Source organism: Paramormyrops kingsleyae, chromosome 6, assembly GCF_048594095.1.
Source record: "Paramormyrops kingsleyae isolate MSU_618 chromosome 6, PKINGS_0.4, whole genome shotgun sequence".
Lineage (NCBI taxonomy): Eukaryota > Metazoa > Chordata > Actinopteri > Osteoglossiformes > Mormyridae > Paramormyrops > Paramormyrops kingsleyae.
This window is the reverse complement of record NC_132802.1, coordinates 1,902,501-1,917,837: the sequence shown is the minus strand read 5'-3', so window position 1 is coordinate 1,917,837 and position 15,337 is coordinate 1,902,501. Positions and strand designations below refer to the sequence as shown.

Below are 15,337 nucleotides of genomic sequence, written 5' to 3'. Positions count from 1 at the left end.
GGGTTTTCACCAAATCAATTCAAACCGAATCGTGCCTGTTTTCTGCAAGCCTGTGCGGTAATGGCTCTCACTTTGGGCTCCTGAGTGTCACTTACTGTGACCCCCCCTCCCCACCAGCTATAGATCCGCAGTGTATCTGCACTCACGCCTCCCTGTCTCTCCACCCCCCCAGTTCCTGCACATTAGACCTCTAGGAGAGGTCGGTCTGGGTCAATCCGATCTGCCACCGCCAAATGAAAACATTCAGACGTTCAGCTCTGAATTGAAGTTCCCCCTCCGGCCTCGATGTGCCCTGACCGGCGGACTAACAAAGGCAGAGATCCAGAAGGCCTGCCCCGGCTGGGATAGGCATACCATCTTCACATAACATGGCTGCACGAACAAGTGCATGCTGGGTATCTTTCCTGCCTTTTGATGCCGTTGCTCATTTAATGGACCTTTGATGAGACATTCCGATTTTAGAACACGCTGGCCTTCCCCTGGAGCATGCCAAACCACCACGCAGTCATAGAGCGACTCTTTGCCCATGTCATGCCCCATGTGGCCGCCCCCTGTATGCTGTTTGAGCCGTTATTTGCGTCTCTATCACCGCCGAGGCGATGGTGGCAGGGACATCACTGCACCCCCAGCGTCGGGCCAGATTACGGGTGAGTTCCCCAAGGGCAAACCCTTCGCGATGTTACGTATGGCCATCAGGCATCACACTTTCCTTTCCGAAGATTTACGATTCATGTAGCTCCTGAATAAAACATCCCCATGATGCAAGAAAATATCACAGGGCTTGTGGGAGCTGAACCGGACACACCTTAAGCGTTTCGCCGTTTTTCAGCACGGCTGCTATTACTCTTCTTCGCTGACCTGAAATGCAGTGCCGCGGTGCTGAAATGCAGTGCCGCGGTGCTGAAATGCAGTGCCACAGTGCTGAAATGCCTTTCCCCTGCTGAGGAGGAGCTGTGTAACACCTGCAGGATTTCCTCTTCCTTGAGACGCCAGTCGCCAGTTGTTTTTTTTTTTTTGATTCAATGAAAAAATAAATATTCCATCTTTACTCTAATGTATTCTGAAAATAAAACCCTTCAGCAATAACATCTCAGACAACATTTTTAATAATTTTCCCTAATGTGAAACTCTGTACAAAAAAAAACGACAACTATTAAAATATAACATCTTCCAGAAGAGGAGAAAGTGAAACAGACCCCCCCCCAAGATGCATAAATAAATAAGTGAATAAACAGAGATGAGAGTCATCTGGTGCCTGAGCAGTGCGGGTGGGTGGGGGGGTTAGGCCAGAGGCCACTGGGAGCCTGGCGTCTGCAGTTGCCCCTGGCAACCATCACGGTGCCGCGCTCCGGAACAGACAGGCTCCGCACGGTACAGCAGACGGAACTAATGATGCGCAACAAAAGAGATCATTTCACCGCAGTCTCCGGGAAGGGGGCATGAGGAGCAGTGTGGGGCTGGGGGGGGGGGGCAGGGAGTGACCCTGGGGGGCAGGGGCGGGGGAGTTTACACCCAGGCTGAAAAAAATATCCTTTTTCATTTAAGCTGTTTTCGGCTTTGGATGGTAAAGAGGTCCACAAGAGAATTATAAGCGACGTCCCCCCCTCCCAAGCCAAGCTGCCAGATCTGTGGTATGTGGTCAGTGAGGTGGGCCGGTGGTAAACCCTCTCTCTAGGGTTACCCGCGCGACACTGCGCACCAAGCTCGGATGAACCGGGAAGGAGATTCCGCAGACAGCAGCCAGCCCGCGATTCCTTCCCAGGTGGGTCTGTCTCGTCGTGCAGGAGGGATCCGGGTGCCAGTCCAGAATGCACTAGGCCTCTTCACTGAATGTAAGGAAAAGGCATCAAATCACCCTCCGTCATGAACATGACCAGCTAGCGACAAAGACCCCAGCTGCCGCACACATTAGAGGAAACGGAACAGAAACTGTGCATCGCAATGGCTCACTTTGTAAGACTAAAGCTATTCAGACCTTTTTATTTTGGTCCACCAGACTGTGGGGCAGCACTGGCAAACAAAATGACTTGTTTAGCAATACATGGGTTTTGCCCCATTTGGTGACAGATTTTAGTCTGAAACACTAAAAGATGTAAAGAAGATACAGCTGATGGAATCACAGGAAAGGGAGCAGGCTGAGGACCACAAGGGGCATGACCCTGAACTGGCCCAGTGAACCAACACTACAGATTGTGGGTACAGACATGTGCCTAGCAGTACTGCAGGAGTACCACATGTGTTTTTACGGGGGGGGGGGGGGTCAGATTTGGTCCCAATCAGGCTTAAAACCAAAGCTACACCCCCACTAAGGAATCCAGAGCCATGATCAGAGCCCAGGAAAAATGTACAGCTTAGCAAGAGTAATACAGAGAGGAATGGCAGTAATGTGAGGGGTAGACAGGGGGGTGTCCCTAGCGTCGCAAACCGGGAGAGACGGAGCAGGGAGAGGGAGAGCAGCACCAGCTCAACCCAGGCGTCCAACACACACTGGGAGCAGAACCACAAAACCAACATTTGAATAAGAATGAACAAATATCATAAATCATTTATGGGCCGGGAGACATGCTCAGATATCGGGCCTGAGGCGCCGAAGTCCCATTCCCGGTTTCCTGGGGTATCTTTCCACATCTTAATTACGTGACAAGGGGGGGAAGGAGGGGGGGGGGTAGCTCATCCACACAACAAATCAAATCGTGGGGAGTCACTGTGAATTTCCCACAAAGCCCTGCGGTTTACGACCACCAATTGACACGCAACGGGACCTGGATGAAATAAGAAGGGTCTGCCTCACTCGGGGGGGGGACAGGTGATATATAGTTAAGTATAATAATTACTTTTTTGTTAAAAAAAGAGACGTGACTGCATGGGAGGAAGACCAGATGAAGGGGGAGGGAGTAATTGCGAGAGAGGCAGGCTGGGGGGGGGTTACCTCACAAAAGCAAGGCCTCAACCCCCCGGGCTAATTTAAAATATAATAATCATTCAATAATGTCATATCCACAGCCATCAAAAATCATTTAAGAAACACCCACAGTTCCAAACATTGTCCAAACAGGGACCTGCAAGATTTATTTTGTGTCCTGTGTGGATGATGTTAAATTGAAACGGCAGAAATGAGTCTTTGCTCCGTTAGGCCCCATCCGAGCCGTGTTAGGCCCCGTATGAGTCGTGTTAGGCCCCGTATGAGTCGCGTTAGGGCCCATATGAGCTGCGTTAGGGCCCGTATAAGTCGCGTTAGGGCCCGTATGAGTCGCGTTAGGGCCCATATGAGCTGCGTTAGGCCCCGTATGAGTCGCGTTAGGCCCCGTATGAGTCGCGTTAGGGCCCATATGAGCTGCGTTAGGCCCCGTATGAGTCGCGTTAGGGCCCATCTGAGCTGCGTTAGGCCCCATATGAGCCACATTAGCCCTGTCTGAGCCGCATTAGGCCCCATCCGAGCTGCGTTAGGTCCCGTATGAGCCGTGTTAGGCCACGTATGAGCTGTGTTAGGCCTCGCCTGAGTCGTGTTAAGCCCCGCTTGAGCTGCGTTAGGCCCCAGGGGGGGCCCCCGGGACCTAACCCACCAGCGCTGTCCCACAGGCACGCCGACCGCGGTTCGACTGCCGCCACATTAGCCACGATTACGGCGACCTCCAGCGTATCAGCCAGCCTTCTTACAATGGCGTCCTCCTTGAGGCAAAGGCTTACTGGGGCGGGGGGGGGGGGTGAAAAGCCACTACTGCCTTAAAGCCCCCATCCTGTGCATGAAGGTAACAGTGCCCACAGACCATATGCTAAAACACGCCTCATCGCAGTTGCAAAACAATACAGGAGCTTGAGGAGATCGTCTCCACCAGCCTAAGGGATGGGGGGGGGCTTGTGTTCCCGCTGGATGGGGGGCTTGGGGGGGGCAGCTCCTGTAAGCTCTTCCCCCCTGTTTCATCAGCTTTAGCTTACTGCGACTCAGCCACTCTAGCACAGTGTGGGGGGGGTCTGCCCATCCCCCCCGCCCCCCAACCCCACAGCTCCTGCTGCTGTGAGCCTCCGAGGAGCCAGAAATCCCACTGAGCACCAGGCCACTTCTCCCTGCTTAATACCACCAGCAAGCCATTAAACACACTGGGCACAGCAGCAGAGGCTCCACACCCCCGCCAGCTCCTCAACCAGCAGGGGGTGCTCTGTTTGCTTCTGCTCCGGGGGCTAGGGGAAGGCACGTGGGTGGGGGGGGGCGGGTGTGGCTGCGAAGATGCAGGACTTTACTAAGCATCTGATGGAGAGTAAATGTCGAGAAGCCAGCTGGATCGGGAGGGGCCCCCCATGGCTAGGCGGGGGGGTGGAGCATTAGCCACTGTCTGCAGGTCTGCTGCCCGATAACAGGCCAATCACAGGATGAGATCATACCCCGCAGGCCAGATAGTGGCCCAGCAGCTCCGAGGGCAGCCATTACGATGGGATCTCACCTGATAACCTGGTGGAACTCAGCAGATTGCTAGTCAGCCGACTGCGCCACAAACCGAAACATTAGCTATTAAGATTTAAAAAACAATGAACTGGAAAAAAATATAGCAGACAAAGGCATTTCTGGAAGGATCAATCCACAGGCGTTCATTAAAATCCTTTGGAAAATTCGGAATGAAAAGCTAAACAAAGTGAGAGATTTTAGAAAAAAAAACTGGAAGCTGTTTGTAAGGAAATGAGGCTCTCTGTCCCAGAGAGTCTGCGCAGGCAGCGCTCGCATTAACAGCTCACACCGAGTGTGCCACAGCCCCGAGTCTGCGCAGGCAGCGCTCGCATTAACAGCTCACACCGAGTGTGCCACAGCACCGAGTCTGCGCAGGCAGCGCTCGCATTAACAGCTCACACCGAGTGTGCCACAGCCCCGAGTCTGCGCAGGCAGCGCTCGCATTAACAGCTCACACCGAGTGTGCCACAGCCCCGAGTCTGCGCAGGCAGCGCTCGCATTAACAGCTCACACCGAGTGTGCCACAGCCCCGAGTCTGCGCAGGCAGCGCTCGCATTAACAGCTCACACCGAGTGTGCCACAGCCCCGAGTCTGCGCAGGCAGCGCTCGCATTAACAGCTCACACCGAGTGTACCACAGCACCGAGTCTGCGCAGGCAGCGCTCGCATTAACAGCTCACACCGAGTGTGCCACAGCACCGAGTCTGCACAGGCAGCGCTCGCATTAACAGCTCACACCGAGTGTGCCACAGCCCTGAGTCTGCGCAGGCAGCGCTCGCATTAACAGCTCACACCGAGTGTGCCACAGCCCTGAGTCTGCGCAGGCAGCGCTCGCATTAACAGCTCACACCGAGTGTGCCACAGCCCTGAGTCTGCGCAGGCAGCGCTCGCATTAACAGCTCACACCGAGTGTGCCACAGCCCTGAGTCTGCGCAGGCAGCGCTCGCATTAACAGCTCACACCGAGTGTGCCACAGCCCTGAGTCTGCGCAGGCAGCGCTCGCATTAACAGCTCACACCGAGTGTGTCCCAGCCCCGAATCGGCGCACACAGCGCTCACATTAACAGCACGCACTGAGCGGGCTGTAGCCCCGAGTCTGCATGTTGTAATTAGTCCCGGCCTTGGGGTACTGGCAGCTGTGTACACCTGTTGTGCATATGTGTGAGACAATTAAATTGTTCGGCGCTCCTCATATTGCGCTGAGGGCTGGTGCCGACATGCCTGTCTGTGTCGTTTGGCACGGATGCGCGAGTGACAGTGCTGGTGTCACCAGCCAATAGGCTCACTCCGCTCCCTCCCCCCAAAATACCTGCAGTCTCTACACACACCATCGAAAGTTTGACTTCCCGCTGCGTTTTCCTGATTGAACTGGTTTTTCAACCCCCGTCCCCAACATTCGCCAACACGAACGGTACGCCCTCTTGGTTACACGCTCCAAAAGACAGGTTCACTCTTCATAACCCATCTAACCATCATCCCGGCTTCAGCTATAGTTATCCATCCATCCATCCATCCATCCATCATTTTCTATACTCACTTGTCCTATGCCAGACTGCTGTTGTCCTTCCTGTCCCAAAAGCTAGGGGTGCAAGGCAGGGAATAACCCAGGATGGGGCACCAACCCATCACAGGGCACAAGGCAGGGAACAACCCAAGATGGGGCGCCAACCCATCGCAGGGCACAAGGCAGGGAACAACCCAGGATGGGGCGCCAACCCATCGCAGGGCACAAGGCAGTAGCTGATTAATGCTCATTTGCCCAGACAGACCTTGATGCTGCCAAATGTGGGCAAACTTGCATAAATATATATTATATGAATACTGAGACCTGTTTGATCAGGCTATTTAATTAATCAGGTTAATGGACAGGGTTACCTGAATCCAACAATGTGGTCATACACAAACTTTATTCTTCGTAACATTTCATTTTCAAGTACTTCAAGTATTGCCTCCATCCATGAGAAAAATACAACTGTAATCTAAGGCTCCTGTTTCAGCGTCCTCAGTAAGAGAAACGCAGGACCAGTAATAGGAAAAGGTGCTTAAGTCATAGTGCCAAACCAGATCATGCCAGACAGAAAGAAAACATGAGACCACACGGCTGGGGGGGGGGGGGGGGTCAATGGAAAACCACCTAATGTTGTAAGGGAGGTGTCCTCAGGTTCATGAGTCGACACCAGATAAAGTTTTATGACCAGTTAGACATTAAACAGGCAGATTAGCTGAAGAGTCTCATCCTGTTCGTTATGCTCCTTGAGGTTTGGTCTCCTGGGGTTAGGGACAGCAGACGACAGGCCTTACCTTTCCGCAGGGGCCGAAGCCAGATCCCCCAGCGAAGCTGCGGCCCGCTTAGTCTCTGAGCTCAAGCAGGCCGCCGGCGGCAGCTCTGTGAGGGCAGAGGGGGATGCGGTCGGTTTTGTGTGCAGCTTTAAGCCTGAATGGAGCACTTTCACACAAGCAGCGTCATTAGTGCCAAAGCTAGGCAGGAAACATCGCTGTGCGAGAAGCTCAAAGGCAGGGAAAATCCGAGCCAGTGGCCCAGAAGAGACGGGGAACAGCTTCTGCTCCACACTGTCGCTCCTTATCGTACATTTTATTTCATTTTCATCCTGAGCTTACCTGCTTTGGGTCCACCCCGTCCTATTTCATTTATTTATTTCAAAAAACAGGCCCATTTGTGCAGTCGGGCCAAATGTACTGAAGCTTCAGTTATTTATTTAGTGAAGAAAATAATATTTGAGTTTACAAAAGGAACCACTCAGAAAGTTAATGAAAGGACATTAGCATCCATCTTAGCCCTTTATTAGATTGTGTATCTATGTATGCTTCCCTTCCAAGAGGAAATTGTGCTTCAGAGCGTATACACAAAGACAGAGCAGCTGAAGGCTGGGCAAACTTAGTGCGACATTAAATAGACGAGACACATTCAGCTTCCGGTAGATTCTCATTCATATTCTGCAAGCCTTAACTGGCACTGATCACTGCCTAACCGGGAGTGTGGCATTTAAGCAGCTGAACACACCTGAAATCGACAAACAAACAATCGCAGCAAAAAACCCAATTGGGATACGGTCGTGTCCTATTTGCCGCATTTCAAACGGACATGCGACGCACTCAGTAATTGGACGACGGGCATTTTGACAGACAATGGCCTCCCGACGGTCGCAATTACAGGTACGACACTCACGGGCATCTCCGCCAAGAGCCCGCTCGCGTCACCACGCCGCTTTGCCAAAAAGCTTCATTACAACCCCCCCCCCCCATTAATTATTTCGCCTACTAAGCGCTGGGAAAATTATTTGCCGAGCGACTGCTGCAATTTTGCCATCACAAGATGATAAAATGACAATTGGTCCTCTCGAAGAGCTCAGACAAAAAATGAGACTGAGATGGTTAGGTTCAACAAACAAGGCAATAGCTGTTATTGCTTTAACAAGTGTGACTTAATGATGGAACCATTTACTATTTACTTATTTGTTATACCATACCAGTACGTTATCTCATTGCATAAACAAAGTATGAATATAATGTAAGATTCATCAAATACCAAGTGGCTTGCAAGGGTCTATTTGTAAGAGCGGACTGGCACATCACAGATATCGCTCCTAAGTGTGGCTTTAACACAGACGTTCCTCAGCTCCTGTGCTAATCCATATATTATTCACCGCTCTACTGCTGGCTGTGTTCTTACGCATCACGATACCTCTGCTGCTTCAGCTAAACCCGAGTCTATAACGCCACCATAAGACAGACGCTGATAAAAAAGGACTTCATACTTCAGTTCTTCAGTCAAAAGTGGATAATTTTCTCCAAAGTAAACCAGGTCTGGTGAGAAGTCTAAGTCTGTACACATAACATCTAGGTTTGGAGATTCTGTGCTGCATCAGGAATTACCATGATTGACAGAACCATGAATTCTGGTATTTATCGGTATGCTGTACCTGGAAAATCTCAAGCTGTCTGTCCATATACCAAACGTGTGGCAGAACAGACGCTCTACCAAGTCTGCGACACATTGGCTGAAGCACGCAGAAAAGGTTCCCTGATGCAGACCCAAATCCCACCAAAAAGGTATACGCAACCTAACTGCTGAAGTTTCTCCTCATAAAATCACAAATATACCTGATTTACAGTAGTATAAGAGCCAAAATTCCATCACAAGGCTATAAAATAAAAATCAGTAACTACAGGTAGTGTTTTGTTTGAGTAACCGCTTATAAAGGTGGCACAACCGGTACTCGATAATTACCCTTTTACAAAGGCTATTGGGTGTTGCATAAGTCATGTCATTAATACAGTAAGGAACCAAAATTTGTGGTGTCTCCACACGCAACTTCCCTTTACATAATATCCAGTTCTGCGTCAAAAACAGGCAAAAACATTATAAATTTTAAAATGAAAAGGCGACATTTGGACTATTACTGATTATATAATCAATCCATCCATCCATCCATCCATCCATCCATCCATCATACCTGCTTCTCCAGTTCCAGTACATGAGGCCCCCACCCCAGAATGGACAGGGAACATGGCAGAGGACACCCTGGATGGGATGCCAGTCCATCTCAGGACAGACAGACAGACACTCAGACAGGCAGACACACACACATTTGTACTGATGTCTTTCTGGGAACCGTCCATTCATTTTTATGGGCATCTAATCCCTGCATGACCTTAACCCCTACCCAGCCCAACCTTAACCATAAGTAACCAAACTAAATACAAGACTTTTGGCATTTTTAGTTTTTTGATTGCAGTCACAGATTTTTTTTTATAAACTGAATTTGTGGTCCCCACAATGTCAAAATAACTTGTTTTTATTACATTGTGGGGACATTTGGTCCCCAACAATAATGTAATATACACATGACCGTACCGCCCCCCCCCCCCCCAACACACACAGACACAGACACAGACACAGACACACACACACAGGCAGAATCATACAAACACACACACTATGGGCAATGTTAAACACCAGCTGAACTAACCACATGTTTTTGGTCGGAGAGGGGTAACCAGCACAAACATGAGCATTAATTTATACTCCCATGCAGACAAATACAATTATAAGAAATGCTTTTATAAATATTTAAAACATTAGAATAATATTGCTTTACTGGGTACTTTTCCAAATGTCCCATGAGAGCTGATGGGTTAAGGTTCTAGCTCCAGAGAGGTCCTAGCACTGTCTGAGGTTGTCTGAGGCTGATATGATCATTCTGCAGGCTCCAGCATATTGAACCAATGACCTGCTGGACATAAGCACAGATCCCAAACCTGCTAAATATCCAGCATAGAAGAAACATGCATGTTTAAAGGCTGCACTGCCACAATCTCCGATCGCAGGAATATCATATGAAGCAAAACAACACATGCATGCTCTTTTGCAAATAAAGTTAAGTTAAGATTTGTGGTGTTTTGTTGTTTTCAAAACAGAGCTGCTGCTTTTTTCACCGTGTCACGGGGTTTATGCATATCATTTATATTACATACACAATTACAGTTTTTAAAAGCCTATTCTTTAGAGCCTTTTTTTTGCTGAAATTAATAATTACTACAATGTATCAGGGGGAAAAAAAATCAAATCTAAAACTGTCTTTCTGAACTGTTGCCATTGCAAAGGGCTGTCAGATCCAATTTGTGTGGTTGGCACCGTTAAAACTGGCCTAGTGAATTATACATACATGTTACACTCACTGTCCGTTTTAGTATGTGTACCTATCCAGTTCTGGGTAGGAGCCACTGTAGCATTATGGGTAGACGAGTCACGATTTCAGGGACGCCATTCTGCACACCAATGCTGTACTGAGCTGGTACTTTTGCACTTGTGGCTTTCCAGCCTTAACGAGTCTGGCCGTTCTACTCTGACCTCACTCATTAACAAGGTGTTTTCACCCAATGGCTGGATGCTCTTTGTTTATCGCACCATGAACTGTAAAAACCCAGCAAGGTGGCTGTTTCTCATATACTGGAAGCACCGTCTTCAGGGCTGCCATCTCTCACGCATCTGGCACGACACTCACATTTTCAGACTCTCATGCTCACGCTCACACAAGAAATCTCACGGCAAATCTATATTATTCCATTATAAACCTAAAATTAGCTACATCAAAAGCGTTGGGGTAATTTGCAAACCCTACAGACTATTTATTAAGTAATAAAAGTGTTACATGCATGTAAATGAGTGTGCATGTGTGTGCAGACTTGTCTGGAATTGACAATCTCACACCAGCCGGCTGACCAAAGCTGGCAGCCCTGCATGTCTGGCACCAGTGATCACACTGTGCTCACAATCACGTGTGTCTTAGCCATGCAGTAACCTCTTGACCCAATCTGTTTGCTGGATTTGCTCAACTGGATTTGCTGTTTTGTGACTAAGGCCTAATAAATTGGCCACTGGGTGTCTGTATAAATGGCAAAGAGATGGGATTGTAGGGTATCTGGTATTTGCATGCCGATCATATCCTAAGAGAATCTAGTGTCCTACAGCAGGAATTGCACCAAATATACACTGAGAAACACAAGACTGAAGGTCAGTACTGAGCCAATCAGAGCGAGGAATGCATGTCACATGGTCACAGATTCCCATCATCAGTGGGCCCCAAACAGGCCCCCAGGCCTCTACTGTCAGATGACACCAATATCTATGGGGCTGCCACAAATGTTCAGGGGTACTGGATCAGCAGGCAGTGTGCAGTCACTATCTCACAGCATGTTCGTGCCCCCTGAACACGGTCACTGTCTCACAGGTAAGTTCCTGCCCCTGAACACGGTCACTGTCTCATAGGCAAGTTCCTGCCCCCTGAACACAGTCACTATCTCACAGCATGTTCGTGCCCCCTGAACACGGCCACTATCTCACAGCATGTTCCTGCCCCCTGAACACGGTCACTGTCTCAGAGGCAAGTTCCTGCCCCCTGAACATGGTCATTGTCTCACAGGTAAGTTCCTGCCCCTGAACACGGTCACTGTCTCACAGGCAAGTTCCTGCCCCCTGAACATGGTCATTGTTTCACAGGCAAGTTCCTGCCCCCTGAACACGGTCACTGTCTCACAGCATGTTCCTATCCCCTGAACACGGTCACTGTCTCACAGCATGTTCCTGTCCCCTGAACATGGTCACTGTCTCACAGGCAAGTTCCTGCCCCCTGAACATGGTCACTGTCTCACAGCATGTTCCTGTCCCCTTGAACACGGTCACTGTCTCACAGCATTTTTCTGCCCCCCTGAATACGGTCACTGTCAGTGATTCCTGCCTCCCTATGTGTGTGTTAAAAGTACAGAATTTAGAAAACTGGAAAAGTCTATTTTATCATAAGAACAAATAATATTAATAGCAACAACAGTCTTACACCAAATAATCATTATCATAATGTTATTATTGTATTCATTATTCTCATTAATAATGATAAACATTATCATTAATATTTGTTTAGGGGTGCTGCAGTGGTCAGCACTGTTCCCTGACCCCGCTGGGTTACAGTCTCCACCATGACTCCATGTGTGTGGAGTTCATGTTCTCCCAGTGTCATTGTGGGGTTTCCTCTGGGTTCTCCGGTTTCCCCCCACAGTCCAAAAACATGCTGGGGTTAATTGGAGTTACCAAACTGCCCGTAGGTATGTGTGTGTGAGCGAATGGTGTCTGGGTGTGCCCTGGGAGGGGTTGGCGCCCCGTCCTGGATTATTCCCTTGCACCCGTAGGTTCCGGACCCCCCATGACCCAGAATAGGATAAGTGGTTATAGAAAAAGGATGGATGGATGGATTATTTGTTTACTGAGTTGTTTACGGCAGTCTTTGGGTATCCAAGCCATTGAACATTTCTGAAAACAGTATTTGAAAAACACATTGTGTGTTGGCTTTGGGGGGGGGGTGTAATGTTTCTGACCATTCAGTGATTTCCTCTGGGCCCTCACATTTTTAAACTGTCTTATAAAAGCTTTCCTTTTCATTATACACATTCCCCAGTCAGTAAAACATAGAAACGTCAACAGGAGAAATGTATTGATAACATTCATCTCATAAATTAAGCCACTTAAAAGGAAACATTCCATATTAATTCAGAGAAATCCTGTGTCCACGTTGGATGAGATCACTGCTCACAAATGATGTCATTAAAGAAATGCGACCTTACCTTTTATCCGCTCGGTAAACGGCCGAGAAACAAACAAAAATAGCGAGGAATGCACATTGCGTGTTTGGAGGCTACATACTTTGATATAAAAATTCAGATCGCCATGCAAAAGCGGGTTTTGATGTGTCACGACATGAAAATGTTTTCATTACATTTTTTAAGCATGATCTCGCAACCTGCAAAAATGTACACACCCCAACCAGCAGGTATTTTTCAGGAGATAAACAGAAACTGTAAGAAAGACTGATTTTCATGTTTGTTTGTGTTTCATGTTGAAAAAGACACCATCTTGATTTACGCCCCCCCTCCCCCCCCCGGCTTTATGAAAACAAATTTTTTGGTAACCATAACATTAAATAAATGCTGGAAAACAGGTTTACATGTGGATCAGAGAATACCTCTCAATGGGGAAGTCCCCTCAAAGGAGAGACGCTGAGAGGAGCTCAGCACCAGGGCCCACATGCGTAAGAGGCGCCACGGTTCCTAAAAGCTGGACGGGCACCACAAGGGGACGACTTCTTAGGGGGACGAAGTTGTAACACGAGGTGTGCCCCCCCCCCCCCCCCAGTGCAGAGAGACCTCCTCAGAAACCGATACGTTACTGAATGAAGCTGTCAGTCTTTCTGGGGGGGGGGGCAAGAGCTAATGAGTGGCAACTTAAACAGCTTTAAGTCAGATGTATGTGTTGCAGGAGTGATTTAGGCTGAATGTCCCGTCAGGTCACCTGTCTCTGCTGTCACCGGCAGGTTTAAGCCGATGGCTTGAGGCATGATGACAAAAATAGTGATTTTGGGAAACGTTACAAAGTAATGCTTGTGTTTAGTGTGAACTGTCCAGATTATGATTTTTATGACAAAACGCATGCAAGTGTATGTGCATGTGACTCGTCACGCACAGACCTGCTACGGTTCTGCCCCCCACACAGTTCAGTTTGATTTATTCCGATTCGTTTGTTGTTTTTTCATTTTCACTGATACACCTGTGGGAAGGAAAAAGGGTTTTTGGATTTGGGGCTTCCTGTACAGTTGTGCTGCTTCAGGGTAAAACTTTGCATGCTGAGATAAAGAACGCTTTGAATGAGTGTCCGATTAAAGCTCGACAGCCTGTTTATCCAGAAAGAGACTTTTTCTTTTCTCTTTTTTTTGTTGGACAGAAAGAATGGTGTAACATATTAAAGGGTGTGTGTTCACCTTGTGCCTCATTTTGACGAGAGCACATTCCACGTTTGGCTTAAGCTAGGAGGAGATTACACTGATAGACGCGTCTAAAACTCAAATTTAGGAGAGATACAGGTATCTAAGTGGAGGGAAGAACGGCCAATAAGTGATGGTGCTGATGGTGGGGCTGGAAAAAACACAGGCCGACAGCTGGATCATCGACTGGCAGAACTTCCGGAACGTTCCTCCAAACGTGATGACTCCGGGCCTAACACTTTATCGTGTTTCAACCGTCAACATGTGACGCCGTGGCGAAGAATGCGTAACGTTAGGTTTTACAGCGACGGGCACAGGAATCCTGCCGAAAAATGCATACTATGTTGATCATACAGATAGAATAAAAGAACAGAATTCTATCATGCAAAAGTAGGGACGACTTAAAGACTTGCAATATCTCGAGCAGTCACAAGTCACGAGTTTTTAAATCTGCGTTTATAAACGACTGATACTTGCGACAGAAGTGCTCAACCAAACAGATACTGGCGGGTCACCAATTTGGAACCGGAAAATGAGGTTTATAATAAAATACCTGTGTTTCAGCTTTAAAGGGCCCAGATTTAGGTTTGCGGTGGAATTCCCCTGTTCCAAAGCATGTGGCAGCCAGCGCTTCATGCGGCTCAGTACTCAGAGCTCACGTCGTCTTTTAGAGCCGTAAATCACCGTCATTCCGGCGTTTGTCTGATCTGTAAGCTGCCACTTGGGGCTTTTTTACACAGATTTTGTAGCTCCAATATGTTCAGTGTACGATATTCCAGCTTTGGCTCCATTCTGCTGAACACACGTCGGATTCAAGTTTCATTCAGTGGCCTCGTAACCACAAGGTTCAGGTCATAGGAATGCTGTACCCTACCAGTGATTTCAGATGATAGCCTTTTGAAGATAATAACATACAGAACGTGTCTCCTGTCAACCTAGACACCTCTTGTCTGAAATCACCTTGCAGCAAATCACAGCCCCCCCTCTACCTGCACCCCACTATGATCAAACTGCTTGTCCGCCCTATGGGCAGCTGGTCCTTCCCAAAGGGATCCCCAGAGCCGGTGTGTAACTGCAGAGTGTTAGAGATTCATACCAGGAGGCTGAGAACCCTGAGTAGGACCCTGAGTGGGCTCCTGAGTAGGACCCTGAGTAGGACCCTGAGTGGGCTCCTGAGTAGGACCCTGAGTGGGCTCCTGAGTAGGACCCTGAGTGGGCTCCTTAGTAGGACCCTGAGCAGACCCCTGAGTGGGCCCTTGAGTAGGACCCTGAGTGGGCTCCTGAGTAGGACCCTGAGTGGGCTTCTGAGTAGGACCCTGAGTGGGCTCCTGAGTAGGACCCTGAGCAGACCCCTGAGTAGGACCCTGAGCAGACCCCTGAGTGGGCCCTTGAGTAGGACCCTGAGCGGGCCCCTAGGCAAACCCCTGAACGGGCCCCTGAGTAGGACCCTGAGTGGGCTTCTGAGTAGGACCCTGAGTGGGCTCCTGAGTAGGACCCTGAGTGGGCTCCTGAGTAGGACCCTTAGTGGGCTCCTTAGTAGGACCCTGAGCAGACCCCTGAGTGGGCCC

At 49.0% G+C, this 15,337-nt stretch overlaps 1 protein-coding gene across 2 annotated transcripts in view; it reads right to left on the bottom strand.

Annotated features, from left to right (window-relative positions):
- The window catches only part of casz1 (castor zinc finger 1), a 200,497-nt gene that overhangs the window by 148,433 nt on the left and 36,727 nt on the right, over positions 1-15,337 (bottom strand). Inside the window, exon 2 of one of the 2 annotated variants that reach the window (XM_072713361.1) lies at positions 6,742-6,826. The exons of the other annotated variant lie outside the window; for it this stretch is intronic. The gene's annotated coding sequence lies outside the window, so the exon portion shown is untranslated. The remainder of the gene's footprint in view (positions 1-6,741; positions 6,827-15,337) is intronic. 2 annotated transcript variants of the gene reach the window in all.